Here is a 19,480-nt window from a genome sequence, read left to right as displayed (position 1 = left end):
AAAGCCGGATAGAGAGCCGTCTACAAGGGGCGAGTGGCAACAAATCCTCAGTTGCTCCAAGCGCAACACCGCGCACAAAGTTGTTTAGAAAACTGCCGGATCGGCGCTCCAGAACAGACGGACTACCCAGCGAGTACAGTCTAAACCAACAAAAAACAAGGCTCTTCTTAACTGATAAACAAGGACTGGTAAAATAATTATTGTTCAAACCCGAAGCCTATGTGACTTTCTGATGCGAGTCTTTAGCTTAGTAATATTTATTAGAAGTGTCAGAAAAGGCGGAAGGTGGAGAACTCCACTTGCTTCACCCACTTAGCTTTTCCATGCTTTCTACTCCCATCTTCTGTGTGCCAGCATGACGTCACCCGGCTCACAGGGGCTGGCTCCGAGGCAAGTGAAGTGGGAAAGAAAACACTGGGCTGTATAGATGCGGCTTTCGGTGAATTAATATTAAGGAGTGTTGTGCATTGCTATTGAACGGTTCTCTCTATTTCTCACCATTCTATCTGACTGCTGCGTCTATAATATTTGTGTGCAAATGTTTTAATAGGTGCAACCTTCTCTTCAAAGGCTAGTTAACATATTTGTAACGTGTTTCATAGGTTTGGTTAAATTTAGCTGCTTTAGGCAACTCCACATAGCCTTATCCAAATGTTATTTGGATAGAACTTTGAGCACGATTGAATGTGCACCTGTTGCGCATATGTGCATGGTGCATTAACTTGAAAGTGAGTTGTTACTAGTATTGCCTAAAACGAATGTCGATCGATTATCATTGAGAGAGGGTGAGTTATGGATTTTGTCAACGGTAGACCGTTTGGGCATCCCTCCAGGGCTATGTGTGAAAGACAGAGACGGCGGTTCCCATAGACCTTTTGTAGTCCGCAACGATGTAGGGGTTCTGGGTCATTAGCACACGCTAATGTAGCCTAAACTAGAGCAGTGTGGTGGTCTCTCCTTCGCCCCCTGTGCCCACTTGCCGGGGCGGAAAGATGCAGCCTCTCCTCTTCGTCTGAGGAGCAGGGTGTGCCGGGGAGCCGGGGCGAGGGATCCACACCCGTAGACCCATCATTGACACCCTGACCTTGACAGCTTGCGACGCTTTCGCCCGGTAACTCCAGAAATCCATAATTCTGTTTTTAATTCTGAGCATTCCCACGGTAGCCCAGATATCATATGGACGTTTAAAGTGTCGATTTAAACGGACAAGGGCGTGGTACAATGGCGTAGTTAATTGCAATTAGTCGTTGTCATGTCTTTCACCGTTAAAAATGCCTTCATCATGGCTTGCTTGGTTTAGTCAGTTTTGAGCATGCTCGAGCTGGTCCAAGTACTAACTTCTCTAAGTATGTTATAGATAAATAAAACGAATGTGTTAAAGCTAGAATCCTTAACTAAAACAATAACAAAGTGTCATGAGCCTCTCACTCCACCGGGTTACCACCTTAATTTTCTTCCACTCTGCTCACCACTCTCTCTACTCAGCCTAACTAGCTCCACCTGTCCCTGCTCTGCTCTGCTCTAATTACTCTGCCAGCTGCGCTGCATTACCCACTACCTCTCCCAGTATTTAAGGCCCTGTCTTTCAGCTCTCCGGTGTCAGATCGTCTGCAAAGCTCACACCCGGTACCTGTTTGCTCGCGCTTCTGGCTCACCCTGGTTTTGTGACCCCGGACCTGCCTGATTTTTGGATACTCTTCTGCCCCAGGAGATCCAGACCTGCTTCTGCCATAACGACTCCTGACTACTCTTCAATCCCGGTAACTCTGACCAGCCTTCTGCCTTGCTACTACGTATTTTGGATTTCCCTGGAACTGTACTGCTGCCTTGTTTCATTCCGCCCTGTTGTGTCTGTGTCTCCCCCCCCCAGGACTTCTGGACCACCCGCCACCGGCTTCATAGGACGCATCGCTGCCACTGGGGGGGGCACAGACCCAGCACATTGGACGGGATCCCTGTTACCCCTGGAGCCTTCATTCACTCCCTACTTCCCTTTTCCCTTAAGTTTTAATAAACTTTCTGGTGTGACGCAATTGTGGTCCTCTGGTCGTCTGTCTGAACCGTGACAGTACGATCTGACCATTATGGACTCAGCGCACACTTTCCCCGACATGGAAACCGATGAGCATGAGCAGCAGTTCCAGCAGCAGCAACAACAACTCGCCATGATCATTCAACTCCTCACCAACCTTACCCCAGCCAGTCTGCCCACCAGCCCTGCCCCCGAGTTACCTGCCCCAGTCATTGCAGCCGCTGCTCCGGAACCCAAGATTGGAAACCCCGAGCGGTTCAACGGCGATTCAACCCAGGTCCGGCCATTCCTGACTAGCTGCCGACTTCAGTTCTCCTTGCAGCCAAGGACCTTCGCCACGGAGGGGGCTAAAGTTGGGTATGCCATCACTCACCTGACGGGCCGAGCTCGACTCTGGGGAACAGCAGAGTTCGAACGTCAAACCCCCGCATGTGCAACCTTCGACCTGTTTGCTGAGGAGATGCTGAAGGTGTTTGACCTGGATTCACCAACCGCAGAGGCGTCTCGTGAACTGTTCAGTATTCGACAAGGCAGACGTACAGTCGCAGACCATTCCATCGACTTCCGAACCCTGGCTAGACGAAGTTCTTGGAACACACCATCGTTGGTGGACGCGTTCTTCCATAGTTTGGCTGACTATATCAAGGACGAGTTGGTCTCCCATGAACTGCCTTCCACTCTTGATGAAGCCATCGCACTGACTGTCAGGATCGACAGAAGGATACAGACCCGTCGTCGTGAGAGGGGGCGCCAAGGTCCACCTACTACCGGCATTCGGAGAGATCCGACTGGGCTCCTGTCATCTACTGCCACTCACCCAGGTCAGCTTGATCAGTCTGAGCCTATGGAGATTGGGCGAGCCTCTCTCACTCCTGCAGAGCGCCAGCGCCGCTTCACCTCAAACCTCTGCCTCTATTGTGGAGGTGATGGACATCGTGTGGTAACCTGCCCTTTAAAGGGCCGAAGCTCACCGGGCATAGGGGGAGTCCGGTTGAGTTCAATGACCATCCAGTCCTCCGACCGCAAACCCCTGCTGCAAGTTCACCTCCGCCTCTCTGACTCAACTCACACCCTGGCTGCTCTGGTGGATTCTGGCGCCGAAGCCAACATAATGGACATCAAGCTGGCACGCCAACTGGGACTGGAGAACCTCCGTTTGACACCTCCTATTCCTGCCCGGGCACTGGACGGACACTTACTCGGATCGGTCACTCATGTCACGGCCCCGGTCTCGATGGGTCTGTCCGGAAACCATCAAGAAACTATCCAGTTTCACCTGCTCCCCTCTCCAGGCCAACCCCTCATCCTGGGTTACCCATGGCTCCGCCGGCACAACCCTCAGCTCGACTGGGTGACCGGGGTGATCAGGGAGTGGGGAGAGGACTGCCACCGTACCTGCCTGCTTGCTGCCGCACTACCCCCTCGGCCAGTACCTACTAACTCCGCTCCTGACCTCTCCAATGTCCCAGAATGCTACCATGGTCTCAGAGAGGTGTTTAACAAAGCAAGAGCCACATCTCTGCCCCCTCACCGACCGTACGACTGTGCCATCGACCTCCTCCCTGGAACAGCCCCTCCAAAGGGTCGTCTTTATTCGTTGTCTGCTCCTGAAAGAAAGTCCATGGAGGACTACATCAATGGCTCTCTGTCCGCAGGATTAATCCGTTCATCTTCATCTCCTGCTGGTGCTGGCTTCTTCTTTGTGGGGAAGAAGGACGGATCTCTTCGCCCCTGCATCGACTACAGGGGACTCAACGACATCACAGTGAAAAACCGTTACCCTCTGCCTCTGCTCACCTCTGCTTTTGAGTTACTCCAGGGAGCCACTGTTTTTACCAAGTTGGATCTCAGAAACGCTTACCACCTAGTGCGGATCCGGGAGGGAGATGAATGGAAAACCGCATTCAATACGCCAACAGGCCACTACGAGTATCTGGTTATGCCTTTTGGCCTCACCAATGCTCCTGCTGTGTTCCAGGCTCTAGTGAATGATGTACTGCGGGACATGTTAAACAAGTTTGTCTTCGTTTACCTGGATGACATCTTAATCTACTCCAGAAACCTGTCTGAACACACCCGCCATGTCCAGCAAGTCCTTCAGCGTCTTCTGGAGAATTCCCTCTACGCCAAGGCAGAGAAATGTGAGTTTCACGTCAAGACAGTGGCCTTCCTGGGGTACATAGTGGCAGAGGGAAGTATCCAAATGGATCCTGCCAAAGTATCAGCAGTCACTTCATGGCCAGTTCCGGAGAACAGAAAGAAGCTGCAACAGTTTCTGGGGTTTGCTAACTTCTATAGAAAGTTTATCCGGAACTACAGTACCGTTGCTGCCCCTCTCACTGCTCTAACCAGCACCAAGCAACCCTTCACCTGGACCCCAGCAGCCGACAAAGCCTTCAGTACCCTCAAGGTGAGGTTCACCTCCGCTCCCATCCTCCAGATGCCTGATGTGGACCGGCAATTCATTGTGGAGGTGGACGCCTCGGATGTGGGAGTTGGTGCTGTGATTTCTCAGTGGGCTGCGGAGGATAGGAAGCTCCATCCCTGTGCCTTTTTCTCACGTCGGTTGTCCCCCTCTGAGTGCAATTACGACATAGGGAACCGTGAGCTGCTGGCTGTGAAGCTTGCCTTGGAGGAGTGGCGTCACTGGCTGGAGGGGTCCACCATTCCATTTCTCGTTTGGACCGATCATAAGAACTTGGAGTACATCCGCACGGCCAAACGGTTGAACTCCAGGCAGTCCCGCTGGGCCCTGTTCTTCACCAGGTTTAATTTCACTCTGTCATACCGGCCTGGATCACGCAACACCAAGCCAGACGCCCTCTCCCGTCAATTCCAGAAGGATGACACCCCCTCCAAGGACCCTGTGTCGATTCTGCCAAGTCCCTGCATCGTTGCAGCTCTGACCTGGGCTGTTGAGGAACAGGTGCTGGAGGCTCTCCGTAACCAGCCAGGTCCCAGCACTTGCCCAGCTGACCGCCTTTTTGTCCCCGAAGACCTGAGGTCCCAGGTCGTTCAGTGGGGACATGACTCCCGCCTAGCTTGTCACCCTGGCTCCACCCGCACTTACAACCTGCTCGCCCAGAGGTTCTGGTGGCCCTCTCTGAGAAAGGATGTACGGGAATTCGTCCAAGCCTGCCCCATCTGCAACCAACACAAGTCGTCCTGCCAGCCCCCAGCCGGATTGCTGCAGCCCCTGCCTGTGCCCAGACGTCCCTGGTCTCACATCGCCCTTGACTTTGTCACGGGGCTGCCCCCTTCAAGTGGCATGACCGTCATTCTCACCATAGTTGACCGTTTCAGCAAGATGGCACACTTCATTCCCCTCCCCAAGCTCCCAACCGCCAAGGAGACCGCCCAGGTGGTCCTGGAACACGTCTTCCGGATCCACGGACTGCCAAAGGATGTAGTTTCTGACCGTGGTCCACAATTCTCCTCCGCTTTTTGGAAGGAGTTCTGTCACCTGCTGGGAGCCACAGTCAGTCTGACTTCCGGATTCCATCCCCAATCCAATGGGCAGTCAGAGCGGGCTAATCAGGAGCTCGAGAAGGCACTGCGATGCATGACTTCACGCAACCCCCACTCCTGGTCGCAGCAATTGACATGGGTGGAGTACGCACACAATTCTCTGACCTGCTCTGCCATCGGTATGTCCCCTTTCCAATGTGTTTATGGATACCAGCCTCCTCTATTTGCCAGCCAGGAAGAGGAGGTTACTTGCCCATCTGCACTTGCTTTTGCCCGTCGATGTCGCCGCACCTGGTCACAAGCCCGAGCCACACTCCTCAGATCCGTTGCCAGCTACACTACCGGGGCCAACCGTCGGAGAATTCCTGCTCCCACCTACCATGTTGGTCAAAGGGTGTGGTTGTCATCGAAGAACCTGCCACTCAGGGTGGAGTCGCAGAAGCTGGCACCTCGGTTCATTGGCCCATTCCCTATCATAAGAGTGATTAGCCCAACTGCTGTCCGGCTCCAACTGCCTAATTCCCTGAGGGTGCACCCCACTTTCCATGTGTCTAAGATTAAGCCCATCCATGAGAGTCCGCTGGTCCCTGCTGCGCCTTGTCCTCCTCCTCCACGGCTCGTCGATGGTGGTCTGGTTTACACCGTCCGCCGCCTGCTTCGGTCCAGACGGAGGGGTAGGGGTCTCCAGTACCTCATTGACTGGGAGGGCTATGGACCTGAGGAAAGGACCTGGGTGCCAGCTAGTCGGATTGTGGATAGGACTCTCATCACCGCTTTCCACCAACGGCATCCTGATCAACCTGCAATCCGTAGGGGCCGCCCCAGAGGGGTCCCTAACCGTCCTGCCCGCTCGGCTTCCTGTCCTGTGCCTGATCCTGTCTCGGGACCTGTCCCATCTCCCGACCACGGCCCTCCGGCTTCCTCCGAGGATGAGGACGTTCACTCGGACCGTTCGGAGGAGTTCTAGCCCTCCTCCGGCTCCCCTCCTCCCGCCCGGCGTGGTGTTGCTCTTGGGACTTCTGGGGCCGTCCCTTGGGGGGGGGGTTCTGTCATGAGCCTCTCACTCCACCGGGTTACCACCTTAATTTTCTTCCACTCTGCTCACCACTCTCTCTACTCAGCCTAACTAGCTCCACCTGTCCCTGCTCTGCTCTGCTCTAATTACTCTGCCAGCTGCGCTGCATTACCCACTACCTCTCCCAGTATTTAAGGCCCTGTCTTTCAGCTCTCCGGTGTCAGATCGTCTGCAAAGCTCACACCCGGTACCTGTTTGCTCGCGCTTCTGGCTCACCCTGGTTTTGTGACCCCGGACCTGCCTGATTTTTGGATACTCTTCTGCCCCAGGAGATCCAGACCTGCTTCTGCCATAACGACTCCTGACTACTCTTCAATCCCGGTAACTCTGACCAGCCTTCTGCCTTGCTACTACGTATTTTGGATTTCCCTGGAACTGTACTGCTGCCTTGTTTCATTCCGCCCTGTTGTGTCTGTGTCTCCCCCCCCCAGGACTTCTGGACCACCCGCCACCGGCTTCATAGGACGCATCGCTGCCACTGGGGGGGGCACAGACCCAGCACATTGGACGGGATCCCTGTTACCCCTGGAGCCTTCATTCACTCCCTACTTCCCTTTTCCCTTAAGTTTTAATAAACTTTCTGGTGTGACGCAATTGTGGTCCTCTGGTCGTCTGTCTGAACCGTGACACAAAGCGGGTATCTGACTCTGTTTTGGTTTTGGTAAAAGCTGAAGGATGGGCCTGGAGAAACAGATACTGTATAAAAAAATAAAACGTATTTTATTAAACGTTTCTTACATATAAAGGAAATAATTGCGTGTGGGGGGGGGGGGGGGGGGGGGGGGGGGGGGGGGGGGGGGGGTTTGTGAATGTGCGAGATAATCTCCTTAACTCTTTCTAATCCTCCTCATTCACTGATAGCCTTTACACAAATATAACCCCGATTGCTTGCTTTAACTTTTTGTATTAGCGACTCCCTTCTTCTCCAGCAGTCAATGATAAATCGTTAACAAAGGAACAGTGGATTGTCTAGGCCTATCTGATTTTTGGCTTGACGGCATCAGTATGCAACTATATTTACTGTAACTAGTCTTAAAAAATTCGAGAGACTTATTGGAAGTCATAATAACCCTATGTGCTATAGAATGCAGATATTACCACCGTGAATTGTTCCACTATGAAAACCAAGGACGAGGACGAACAGTTTATGTCGCAACCGATCTAAATACACTCTAAAAAGAAAAGGTTCCTGGAGTATCCTTTAGGGGTTCTTCAAATTGAAACTGTGTGGGAACCCCTTTTAATGGGTCCTCAAATAACCTTTTGTAGAACCTTTTGGGGTTCATTTTTGAACTACCCCCCTCCCCTATTATTATTATTAATAATAATAATTTGCATAACAATAACAACAATAACACATTATTTTAGTTGTCAGTTTTTATTATGATTTTAATGGCAAAGCAGAATTAAAAAATCTAAATATGAGGTAAACTCCCAGCAGAGCCGCAAGTCCAATGGGTATGTCCTCTGGCGTGTTGATATTAATGTGTTGATGTTCTCTGTATCCATAGCCAGAATTATTTTTCAGTGCATGGTGATCAACTAGGTTTCCTGTTATATTCATCAGAGGTGTAGGGAGGGTAAAGTCTGTGAATCTCCAAAATAGTAATTATACAGATGATTAACAAAACATGCAGACGACAGTATTCCTACCTTGGTTTTTGTGGTAAATGTGAATGAAAAAATACTGTTTTGATAAAGGTTTTCATACACATACCTTGTCCATAATGTAGAGGCCTATGGGATATTCACTGAAGAGGTAAGGGAGGAGGATGGTAAATGTGATCTACATAACATACCAATACCAATTTACATTCATTTGTATGCCTCCTCATCTGTATACCTGCAGACACAGACACAAAAGTGAGCAGTTCAGTCATCTGCACCCAATACAGATAGCCTTCAACAACATTGAAATCCATTGAATTGTGTCCATTTTCTGTCTTAGAAAGATTTGCACAAATATGAAAAGATAGATGGTATCATCATAAAACAATATCAATTTAGATCATACAAGGGACAAACTGTCACATTGTATATTGATTAGAAGACAGGCGCAGGAATACATATTAGGGGTTTTATTACTCCACCCAACACAAACACGTATATATATATACAGTGGGGGAAAAAGGTATTTAGTCAGCCACCAATTGTGCAAGTTTTCCCACTTAAAAAGATGAGAGAGGCCTGTATTTTTCATCATAGGTACACGTCAACTATGACAGACAAAATGAGGAAAAAAAATCCAGAAAATCACATTGTAGGATTTTTAATGAATTTATTTGCAAATTATGGTGGAAAATAGGTATTTGGTCAATAACAAAAGTTTCTCAATACTTTGTTATATACCCTTTGTTGGCAATGACACAGGTCAAACGTTTTCTGTAAGTCTTCGCAAGGTTTTCACACACTGTTGCTGGTATTTTGGCCCATTCCTCCATGCAGATCTCCTCTAGAGCAGTGATGTTTTGGGGCTGTCGCTGGGCAACACGGACGTTCAACTCCCTCCAAAGATTTTCTATGGGGTTGAGCTCTGGAGACTGGCTAGGTGTCACGATCGTCATAATGATTGGACCAAGGCGCAGCGTGATATGCATACATCTTTTTAATAGTGTACTGGCAACACAATACAAAATACAAAACAACCAAACGAAACGTGCAGTCCTCGGTTAACAACACAACCAACACGGAACAAGATCCCACAAAACACAAGTGCACAACAGGCTGCCTAAGTATGGTTCCCAATCAGAGACAACAAGCAACATCTGATTCTCGTTGCCTCTGATTGAGAACCACCCCGGCCAACCTAGAAAACACATGAACTAGAAACTGAACATAGAACACAAAACATAGACCCTACACACCCTGGCTCAACATATAAGAGTCCCCAGAGCCAGGGCGTGAAAGTACCCCCCCCCCCCAAAGGCGCGGACTGCGACCGCGCCAACATAAACCCAAAAGGGGAGGGGCCGGGTGGGCATTCCGCCTTGGAGGCGGATCCGGCTCCGGGCGTGACCACCACCATCTAACAACCCCCCCGTAGCGCCCCTGGTCTGGTCCCGCTGGCTGGAGCTGGACTGGACATCAGTGGAGCGGATTGCTTAGGCTCCGGTGTGGAGCAGCTGACCGGTACCTGACCAGGCACCGGTGAAACAGGCACGGGCTGTGCCGGACTGACGACGCGCACCACAGGCTTGGTGCGGGGAGCAGGGACGGGCCGGAGCGCTGGCGACGCGCACCACAGGCTTGGTGCGGGGAGCAGGAACAGGCCGGACTGGGCTGGCGACGCGCACCACAGGTTGGTGCGAGGGGCAGGAACAGGCCGGGCCGGGCTGGCGACGCGCATCACAGGCTTGGTGCGAGGGGCAGGAACAGGCCGGACCGGGCTGGCGACGCGCACCACAGGCTTGGTGCGGGGAGCAGGAACAGGCCGGGCCGGGCTGACGACGCGCACCATTGGCTTGGTGCGGGGAGCAGGAATGGGCCGGACCGGGCTGACGAAGCGCACCACTCGCTTGGTGCAGGGAGCAGGAACAGGCCGGGCCGGGCTGGCGACGCGCACCATTGGCTTGGTGCGGGGAGCAGGAACAGGCCGGGCCAGGCTGGCGACGCGCACCATAGGCTTGGTGCGGGGAGCAGGAACAGGCCGGGCCGGGCTGGCGACGCGCACCATTGGCTTGGTGCGAGGGGCAGGAACAGGCCGGGCCGGGCTGGCGACGCGCACCACAGGCTTGGTGCGAGGGGCAGGAACAGGCCGGGCCGGGCTGGCGACGCGCACCACAGGTTGGTGCGAGGGGCAGGAACAGGCCGGGCCGGGCTGGCGACGCGCATCACAGGCTTGGTGCGAGGGGCAGGAACAGGCCGGACCGGGCTGGCGACGCGCACCACAGGCTTGGTGCGGGGAGCAGGAACAGGCCTGGCCGGGCTAGTGACGCGCACCACAGGCTTGGTGCGAGGGGCAGGAACAGGCCGGGCCGGGCTGGCGACGTGCATCACAGGCTTGGTGCGAGGGACAGGAACAGGCCGGACCGTACTGTGAACACACACCACTGGCCTTGTGTGGGGATCAGGAACGGGCTGGACCGGACTGGTAACACACCTCAGTACCTCTCGCCGTGCCTCTACACTCTCCTTCCCTCTACTGACTAATGGCCCCCGTAACCTGGTGGCCTTCTCTCCTCGTCCACAAACTCGCCCTTTATCTGCCTCCAGCAGCCCCGTCGTCCATGCCGTGTGCCCCCCAAATTTTTTTATTGGGGGTGCCTCTCGCCTGTCCGACGACGGCCCGGTTGGCGCCGCTTCTCCTCTCCTGCCTGGGTCTCCCCCTTCATCGCCCTCCGGTAACGGACGGCCTCCTCCTCCGTGATCTGCCCCCAACCGAGGAGGACATCCACTAACGTTACCTCCGGCGTTTGCTCCTGGACACGCTGCTTGGTCCTGTATTGGTGGGATCTTCTGTCACGATCATCATAATGATTGGACCAAGGCGCAGCGTGATATGTGTACATCTTTTTAATAGTCTACTGGCAACACGATACAAAATACAAAACAACCAAACGAAACGTGCAGTCCTCGGTTAACAACACAACCAACACGGAACAAGATCCCACAAAACACAAGTGCACAACAGGCTGCCTAAGTATGGTTCCCAATCAGAGACAACAAGCAACAGCTGATTCTCGTTGCCTCTGATTGAGAACCACCCCGGCCAACCTAGAAAACACATGAACTAGAAACTGAACATAGAACACAAAACATAGACCCTACACACCCTGGCTCAACATATAAGAGTCCCCAGAGCCAGGGCGTGACACTAGGCCACTCCAGGACCTTGAAATGCTTCTTACGAAGCCACTCCTTCATTGCCCGGGCGATGTGTTTGGGATCATTGTCATGCTGAAAGACCCAGCCACGTTTCATCTTCAATGCCCTTGCTGATGGAAGGAGGTTTTCACTCAAAATCTCACGATACATGGCCCCATTCATTCTTTCCTTTACACGGATCAGTCGTCCTGGTCCCTTTGCAGAAAAACAGCCCCAAAGCATGATGTTTCCACCACCATGCTTCACAGTAGGTATGGTGTTCTTTGGATGCAACTCAGCATTCTTTGTCCTCCAAACACGACAAGTTGAGTTTTTACCCAAAAGTTCTATTTTGGTTTCATCTGACCATATGACATTCTCCCAATCCTCTTCTGGATCATCCAAATGCACTCTAGCAAACTTCAGACGGGCCTGGAAATGTACTGGCTTAAGCAGGGGGACACGTCTGGCACTGCAGGATTTGAGTCCCTGGCGGCGTAGTGTGTTACTGATGGTAGGCTTTATTACTTTGGTCCCAGCTCTCTGCAGGTCATTCACTAGGTCCCCCCGTGTGGTTCTGGGATTTTTGCTCACCGTTCTTGTGATCATTTTGACCCCACGGAGTGAGATCTTGCGTGGAGCCCCAGATCGAGGGAGATTATCAGTGGTCTTGTATGTCTTCCATTTCCTAATAATTGCTCCCACATTTGATTTCTTCAAACCAAGCTGCTTACATATTGCAGATTCAGTCTTCCCAGCCTGGTGCAGGTCTACAATTTTGTTTCTGGTGTCCTTTGACAGCTCTTTGGTCTTGGCCATAATGGAGTTTGGAGTGTGACTGTTTGAGGTTGTGGACAGGTGTCTTTTATACTGATAACAAGTTCAAACAGGTGCCATTAATACAGGTAATGAGTGGAGGACAGAGGAGCCTCTTAAAGAAGAAGTTACAGGTCTGTGAGAGCCAGAAATCTTGCTTGTTTGTAGGTGACCAAATACTTATTTTCCACCATAATTTGCAAATAAATTCATAAAAAATCCTACAATGTGATTTTCTGGAATTTCTTTTCTCAATTTGTCTGTCATAGTTGACGTGTACCTATGATGAAAATTACAGGCCTCTCTCATCTTTTTAAGTGGGAGAACTTGCACAATTGGTGGCTGACTAAATACTTTTTTCCCCCACTGTATATATATATACACAAAAGGGATGTAACCCAAACAAAGAGCGAGGTGTAACCTCTACACAATACACGGGACGAGACCCGTAAACAACCAGAGCATAATACACGGTACTCACGAGACCAACGGACATGGGACATGGAACTGGTGAACGGACTGAGCAGCAGTACCGGGGGGATCCGTGACAATTTCCGGGTGGAGAGCCAGATCCGGTCCCCTGGAGAGAAAACAGGCGCCTCCTTGTGCCGATGCATGGCCCGCTGGAGACGAGTGTGTGCAGCGTTCCAGATCTCCTCAGCGCACCGAAACCACTCGTCCACCACAGGGGCCTCGGTCTGGCTCGGATGTCAAGGTGCCAGGGCCGGCTGATACCCCAACACGCACTGGAAAGGAGTGAGGTTAGTGACGGAGTGGCGGAGGGAATTCTGCGTATACTCAGCCCAAGGTAGAAAATCCGCACACTCCTCCGGCCGGTCCTGACAGTAACATCTCAGGAACCTGCCCACTTCCTGATTGACCCTCTCCACCTGCCCATTAGCTTCAGGACAGTACCCAGAGGTGAGACTGACCGTGACCCCCAGGCGTTCCATGAACGCTTTCCATACGCGTGAGGTGAACTAAAGACCACAGTCTGACACAATGTCCTCTGGGATCCCGTAGTGACGGAAGATGTGCGTAAAAAGAGCCTCCGCGGTTTGCATGGCCGACGGGAGCCCAAGCATAAGAAGGAGGCGACAAGCTTTGGAAAACCGGTCCACAACGACGAGAACAGTGGTGTTCCCCTGGGAGGGGGGAAGGTCAGTGACAAGGTCCACCGAGAGGTGAGACCAGGGTCGTTGTGGAACCTGCAGGGGAAGGAGCTTTCCATAAGGGAGATGTCTGGCTGTCTTAGGCTGGGCACAGATGGAGCAGGAAGAGACGTAAACCCGGACGTCCCTAGCCAAGGTGGGCTACCAGTACTTCTCAGTCATGACCAGTACTTCTCCGTCATGCAGGTAATGGTATGGCCTATCCAAGGATGACCCGACACAGGCGGTGTGTACGTCCAGGAAAGGAGGCGGTCCCGCACACCCGTGGGCACGTAGGCGCGGTTCTCCGGGCACTGTGCAGGTGCGGGTTCCGTACGCAGGGCCTGCCGTATGTCGGCGTCCACGTCCCACACCACTGGTGTGATGATACGGAACGGAGGGATGATGAGTGTCTCCTCTTCATGCCTCATCTGCCTTGGTTGAAGCAGGGGAATTCCCTGGCATGTCTCCTCCTCGCCTATTAGTGGATAGAGGGCAGGACGGTGAGAAATGACCCCTTTCTCCACCATAGGAGCAGAGGCCCAGATTCCTCCTTCTCCTACGCTCTGCCTCGGGCAAACGTGCAAAGGCCACCTCCATCGGCTCTGACCACGGAGCAGGTGTAGCCATGGCCTCTGGATTCCACCAGGTCTTCGTCGGGACCGCAGGAGGTTGTCCAACTGGACCGCCATTCTGATGAGCTGGTCGAGTGACAGGTTGTCATCACGGCAGGCTAACTCCATCTGTACCTCCTCCTGCAATCCGCTGCGGAACACGGTGACCAGAGCCAACTCATTCCATCCGGTGGAGGCCGCTATGGTCCGGAACTCCAGGGCGAACTCCGAGGCGGTTCTAGATCCCTGGTGTAGTCGGAGTAGACGCTCACTCCCCTCTCTGCCTTCCACAGGATGATCAAACACCGAGCGGAATAGGAGGGTGAAGCGCTCGTAGGACTCGACCTCGGGTCCGCCCGTTTCCCAAACCGCTGCACCCCAGTCCATGGCCCGTCCGGTCAGTGCCGAGATGACTGTGACAACCTTGTCTCTCCCGGAGACAGCCTTGGCGTAGCGAGCGAGGTACAGGTTGCATTGCAAAATTAATCCCTTGCATCTCGCTGGCGCACCGTCAAAGTGCTCCGGGAGGGACAGGGGTATTCCGCTGACCGGCTCAGATGGAATGGAGGCAGGTAGTGGTGGTGTGGGGGCTGGTGCCGGAACCAGTGCTGGAGACTGGACTGCACTTTCCCCTCCAACTGCAGGATGGTTGCCAGCACGCTATCCATGGCACTGCCGAGTCTGGAGAGATAGTCCTCGTGATGCTGGACTGTCTCTACGATGGTCGCCAGTTCAGCCTTTCCTGCTGTCTCCATATTTATGGGTCGATTATTCTTTCACGTTGTCTAATGATTAGAAGACAGGCACAGGAATACGTATTAGGGGTTTTATTACTCCACCCAACACAAACACGTATATATACAGTGAGGGAAAAAAGTATTTGATCCCCTGCTGATTTTGTACGTTTGCCCACTGACAAAGAAATGATTAGTCTATAATTTTAATGGTAGGTTTATTTGAACAGTGAGAGACAGAATAACAACAAAAAAATCTAGAAAAGCGCATGTTATAAATTGATTTGCATTTTAATGAGGGAAATAAGTATTTGACCCCCTCTCAATCAGAAAGATTTCTGGCTCCCAGGTGTCTTTTATACAGGTAATGAGCTGAGATTAGGAGCACACTCTTAAAGGGAGTGCTCCTAATCTCAGTTTGTTACCTGTATAAAAGACACCTGTCCACAGAAGCAATCAATCAATCAGATTCCAAACTCTCCACCATGGCCAAGACCAAAGAGCTCTCCAAGGATGTCAGGGACAAGATTGTAGACCTACACAAGGCTGGAATGGGCTACAAGACCATCGCCAAGCAGCTTGGTGAGAAGGTGACAACAGTTGGTGTGATTATTCGCAAATGGAAGAAACACAAAAGACCTGTCAATCTTCCTCGGCCTGGGGCTCCATCCAAGATCTCACCTCGTGGAGTTGCAATGATCATGAGAACAGTGAGGAATCAGCCCAGAACTACACGGGAGGATCTTGTCAATGATCTCAAGGCAGCTGGACCATAGTCACCAAGAAAACAATTGGTAACACACTATGCCGTGAAGGACTGGAATCCTGCAGCGCCGCAAGGTCCCCCTGCTCAAGAAAGCACATATACAGGGCCATCTGAAGTTTGCCAATGAACATCTGAATGATTCAGAGGAGAAATGGGTGAAAGTGTTGTGGTGAGATGAGACCAAAATCGAGCTCTTTGGCATCAACTCAACTCGCCGTGTTTGGAGTAGGAGGAATGCTGCCTATGACCTCAAGAACACCATCCCCACCGTCAAACATGGAGGTGGAAACATTATGCTTTGGGGGTGTTTTTCTGCTAAGGGGACAGGACAACTTCACCGCATCAAAGGGACGATGGACGGGGGCATGTACCGTCAAATCTTGGGTGAGAACCTCCTTCCCTCAGCCAGGGCATTGAAAATTGGTCGTGAATGGGTATTCCAGCATGACAATGACCCAAAACACATGGCCAAGGCATCAAAGGAGTGGCTCAAGAAGAAGCACATTAAGGTCCTGGAGTGGCCTAGCCAGTCTCCAGACCTTAATCCCATAGAAAATCTGTGGAGGGAGCTGAAGGTTCGAGTTGCCAAACGTCAGCCTCGAAACCTTAATGACTTGGAGAAGATCTACAAAGAGCAGTGGGACAAAATCCCTCCTGAGATGTGTGCAAACCTGGTGGCCATCTACAAGAAATGTCTGACCTCTGTGATTGCCAACAAGGGTTTTGCCACCAAATACTAAGTCATGTTTTGCAGAGGGGTCAAATACTTATTTCCCTCATTAAAATGCAAATCAATTTATAACATTTTTGACATGTGTTTTTCTGGATTTTTTAGTTGTTCTTCTGTCTCTCACTGTTCAAATAAACCTACCATTAAAATTGAAGACTGATCATTTCTTTGTCAGTGGGCAAACGTACAAAATCAGCAGGGGATCAAATACTTTTTTCCCTCACTGTATATACGAAAGGGATGTAACCCAAACAAAGAGCGAGGTGTAACCTCTTCACAATACACGGGACAAGACCCGTAAACAACCAGAGCACAATACACAGTACTCACGAGACCAACGGACATGGGACAATAATTGACAAGGACAATGGGGAACAGAGGGCACATATAGACACATACTAATCAGGGGGAATGGGAACCAGGTGTGCGTAATGAGACAATAATAATATGCCATTTAGCAGACGCTTTTATCCAAAGCGACTTACAGTCATGTGTGCATACATTTTTACGTATGGGTGGTCCCAGGGATTGAACCCACTACCCTGGCGTTACAAGCGCCATGCTCTACCAATTGAGCTACAGAGGACCACTACAGAGGACAAGACAGTCCGGTGTTGGTGGTAATGATCCATGTCAGTGACGCCTAGAAAGCCGGTGACGTAGACCTCCGGAACTGGTGAACGGACTGAGCAGCAGTACCGAGGGGATCCGTGACACAAACATTACCTTAAATTGAGGAGATCTTAAAAATGTTCAGTTAAGTGCCTGCACCTGCTGTCCTTTCAAATTCTAATCCAGATGTTTCAGTTGGGCAGTTAGGTTCCTGAAAGAACCTTGATGAACCCCACCTCCTATAGGGTTCTTGGAAGAACCTTTTGGGGGCAATTTCCAGTGCCAAGAACCCTACGGTTCTTCAAAGAACTTTGAGGATCTTAGAAAAACCCTTGTTGAACCCCTAATTTTTTGAGTGTAGGCATAAACATGACTAAATAAATCATGAACAGGAAACAAAAGTCTGTGAAAAAGGTATGGGCTATTAAACATTAATTAAAGGTGAATAAGTTCTAATTTTCTAGTTTTGAAATATGCAAATCTCAAATTGTACAATCAGCATCACAAATTAGAGTCAATAACGGATGGCTAACATAGACTACAGTAGTAAACAGGTCAAATTTCATCACCATGGACGGTGAAGAGTTGACAAAACATGAGAAACAGATACCTGGCGTTGAGGACGGACTTTGGGTTGGGATGAGGGCTGAGGGTAGGGGAAATCACCCAGACCTTGTCCTGTGTTCACAATGTTGATTTAGTGAAGTGTGGGGGACTGTATTCATTGTCTTGAAGGTCTTACCTGGAAAACAAAGTTGGAATGATTAACATTTTTTAATAAACAGCAACCTCAAAACGTCATCATACATTTACCATCCACTATAGTCCTGTGGCCCCACATTTTTGCCCCACCCATATTTGTGGCGCTACATTAACATGCCCCTATGGATGGGTGCCATTGTTACATTTTAGGGCATTGGTCTGGGCTTACCACTGGCTCTGCTACTATTCTGCTATCACTAGTCCATGCCAGTGTCCCAGTTTCCTTACCACTACTGATCCCAGACAGCCAGAGGGATGGCCCCCTTGACCTGTTGAATGATGGGTGGCCAGACTGCCATCCTTGGCCCACCACCCTCCATTCCTCCCCCCTACCCCTCTCCACCCAACCATCCCTGAACCACCACTCCACCCACCTCCCTCCACCAAACCTGGCCTGTCAGGGGGTCAACCCAGGGCATCCCTCTCTCTGTCTGGGTCTTTGGGATTGGTACAAAGAGGAAGAAACACCCAGCCTCTCATAGACTCCCTGGTCGAACACACATGCACACAGCACACACAGGCACATCTCCTCTCCCCCAGACACATCAAATTCACCTAAAAGGCACCTTCAAACAGCTCATCATGCCAGAACCCAAACCTGCCACAAGTCGGTACCGTGTGGTGTGGTCGGTGCGATAGGATTCTCTGACAAATCTATTTAGGGCAAATTGTCAGTGAGAAACTTCCGCTCGAACTGCCTCAGACAAAACTGGCTGTTGAGGAGAGCAAATCCTGCTGCATGAGGGTGGGGACAATGGGGTTGAATGTGTTGATGTGCGGCCGGTGGCTGGGGAGGGACAATGGGCGGATTAGTCCGTCCCCTGGCTGACTGATTTGAGATGGCTCCTCTCGGGCCCTAACTGTGGGGAGTCCCATTGTCCACCTCCTGATTCCCACTTCTCACAAACTCCAAACAAAAGTCAATCTCTTTCTCAAGGGGGAAAAAAATATCGACCCGGGCCGTGTTACCCTCTCCACTCCAGAAAGTGACTCAAAACATTATTTGCCAGGAATGACTAACTCCGCTAACTTCTTCAACTTTTCTAATTTTTCCCCCTTCTTCTTCTCTCTCTTCTTTATTTAGGGTGTCTATCTGAAGGTCCATGGTGGGTAGTGGGAAGGTTCTATACCCCCTCCCTGATCTGAAGGACTCTCAGCTGGGGTTTTCAGAGTGAAGTGGAGCTGTAAGGCACCTGTTGGAGGCTTAGGCCTGCAGCCTGCAGCTTTGCGGCCCACGGTCCATTAATATTAATATATAGCTACAGAGATGCCATCACGGGCCGCTCTGAAATCGGTCTGATGTCGCCCCTGGGTTCCCTCTGGACCGACCTTTGCTTTCAGTCACTTGTGAAGAACCCCTTCTTAATTTTTTCCCGTCTTCGCTCGTTAACAAATCATGACAGCTGAGTAGAGAGGCTTAGGCCGTTCACACTGCAAAGACAAACACGTCAGAGCCCAGGAGGCAGGAGAGCAGGCTGCAGTATAGCAGAGCAGGGAGCACTGTTGGGCTGGCTGCTTATAGCTGCTGCATGACTTCATTGATCTATCTATCTATACGTCCATCCACACATCTACTGTGTACACAACAATCTGTCTACTGTATATACACAGTTATAGAGCCTGCTAAAACTATACAATGAGGCATTTGGTTATGATTATGATAAGTAGAATTGACACTAAGCAGAGGCTTATGTTATACATTTTGGATTCCTTAATGTTCTGAGTTCAAAGTCTTTAATAAAAGCAGGGTGAAATACTATATTCTAAAGAAGTACAATAACTATATTGAGTAGTTGCACAGTATCTGAAAATTAATTTCAGGCTCAAGACAAAATAGCATTAAAGAAAAGTGTACAATGAAACACAAACATATATACACACATATACACACACACACACACACACACACACACACAC

Source organism: Coregonus lavaretus, assembly GCF_964263955.1.
Source record: "Coregonus lavaretus genome assembly, chromosome: 33".
NCBI lineage: Eukaryota > Metazoa > Chordata > Actinopteri > Salmoniformes > Salmonidae > Coregonus > Coregonus lavaretus.
This window is presented reverse-complemented; position numbering follows the sequence as displayed.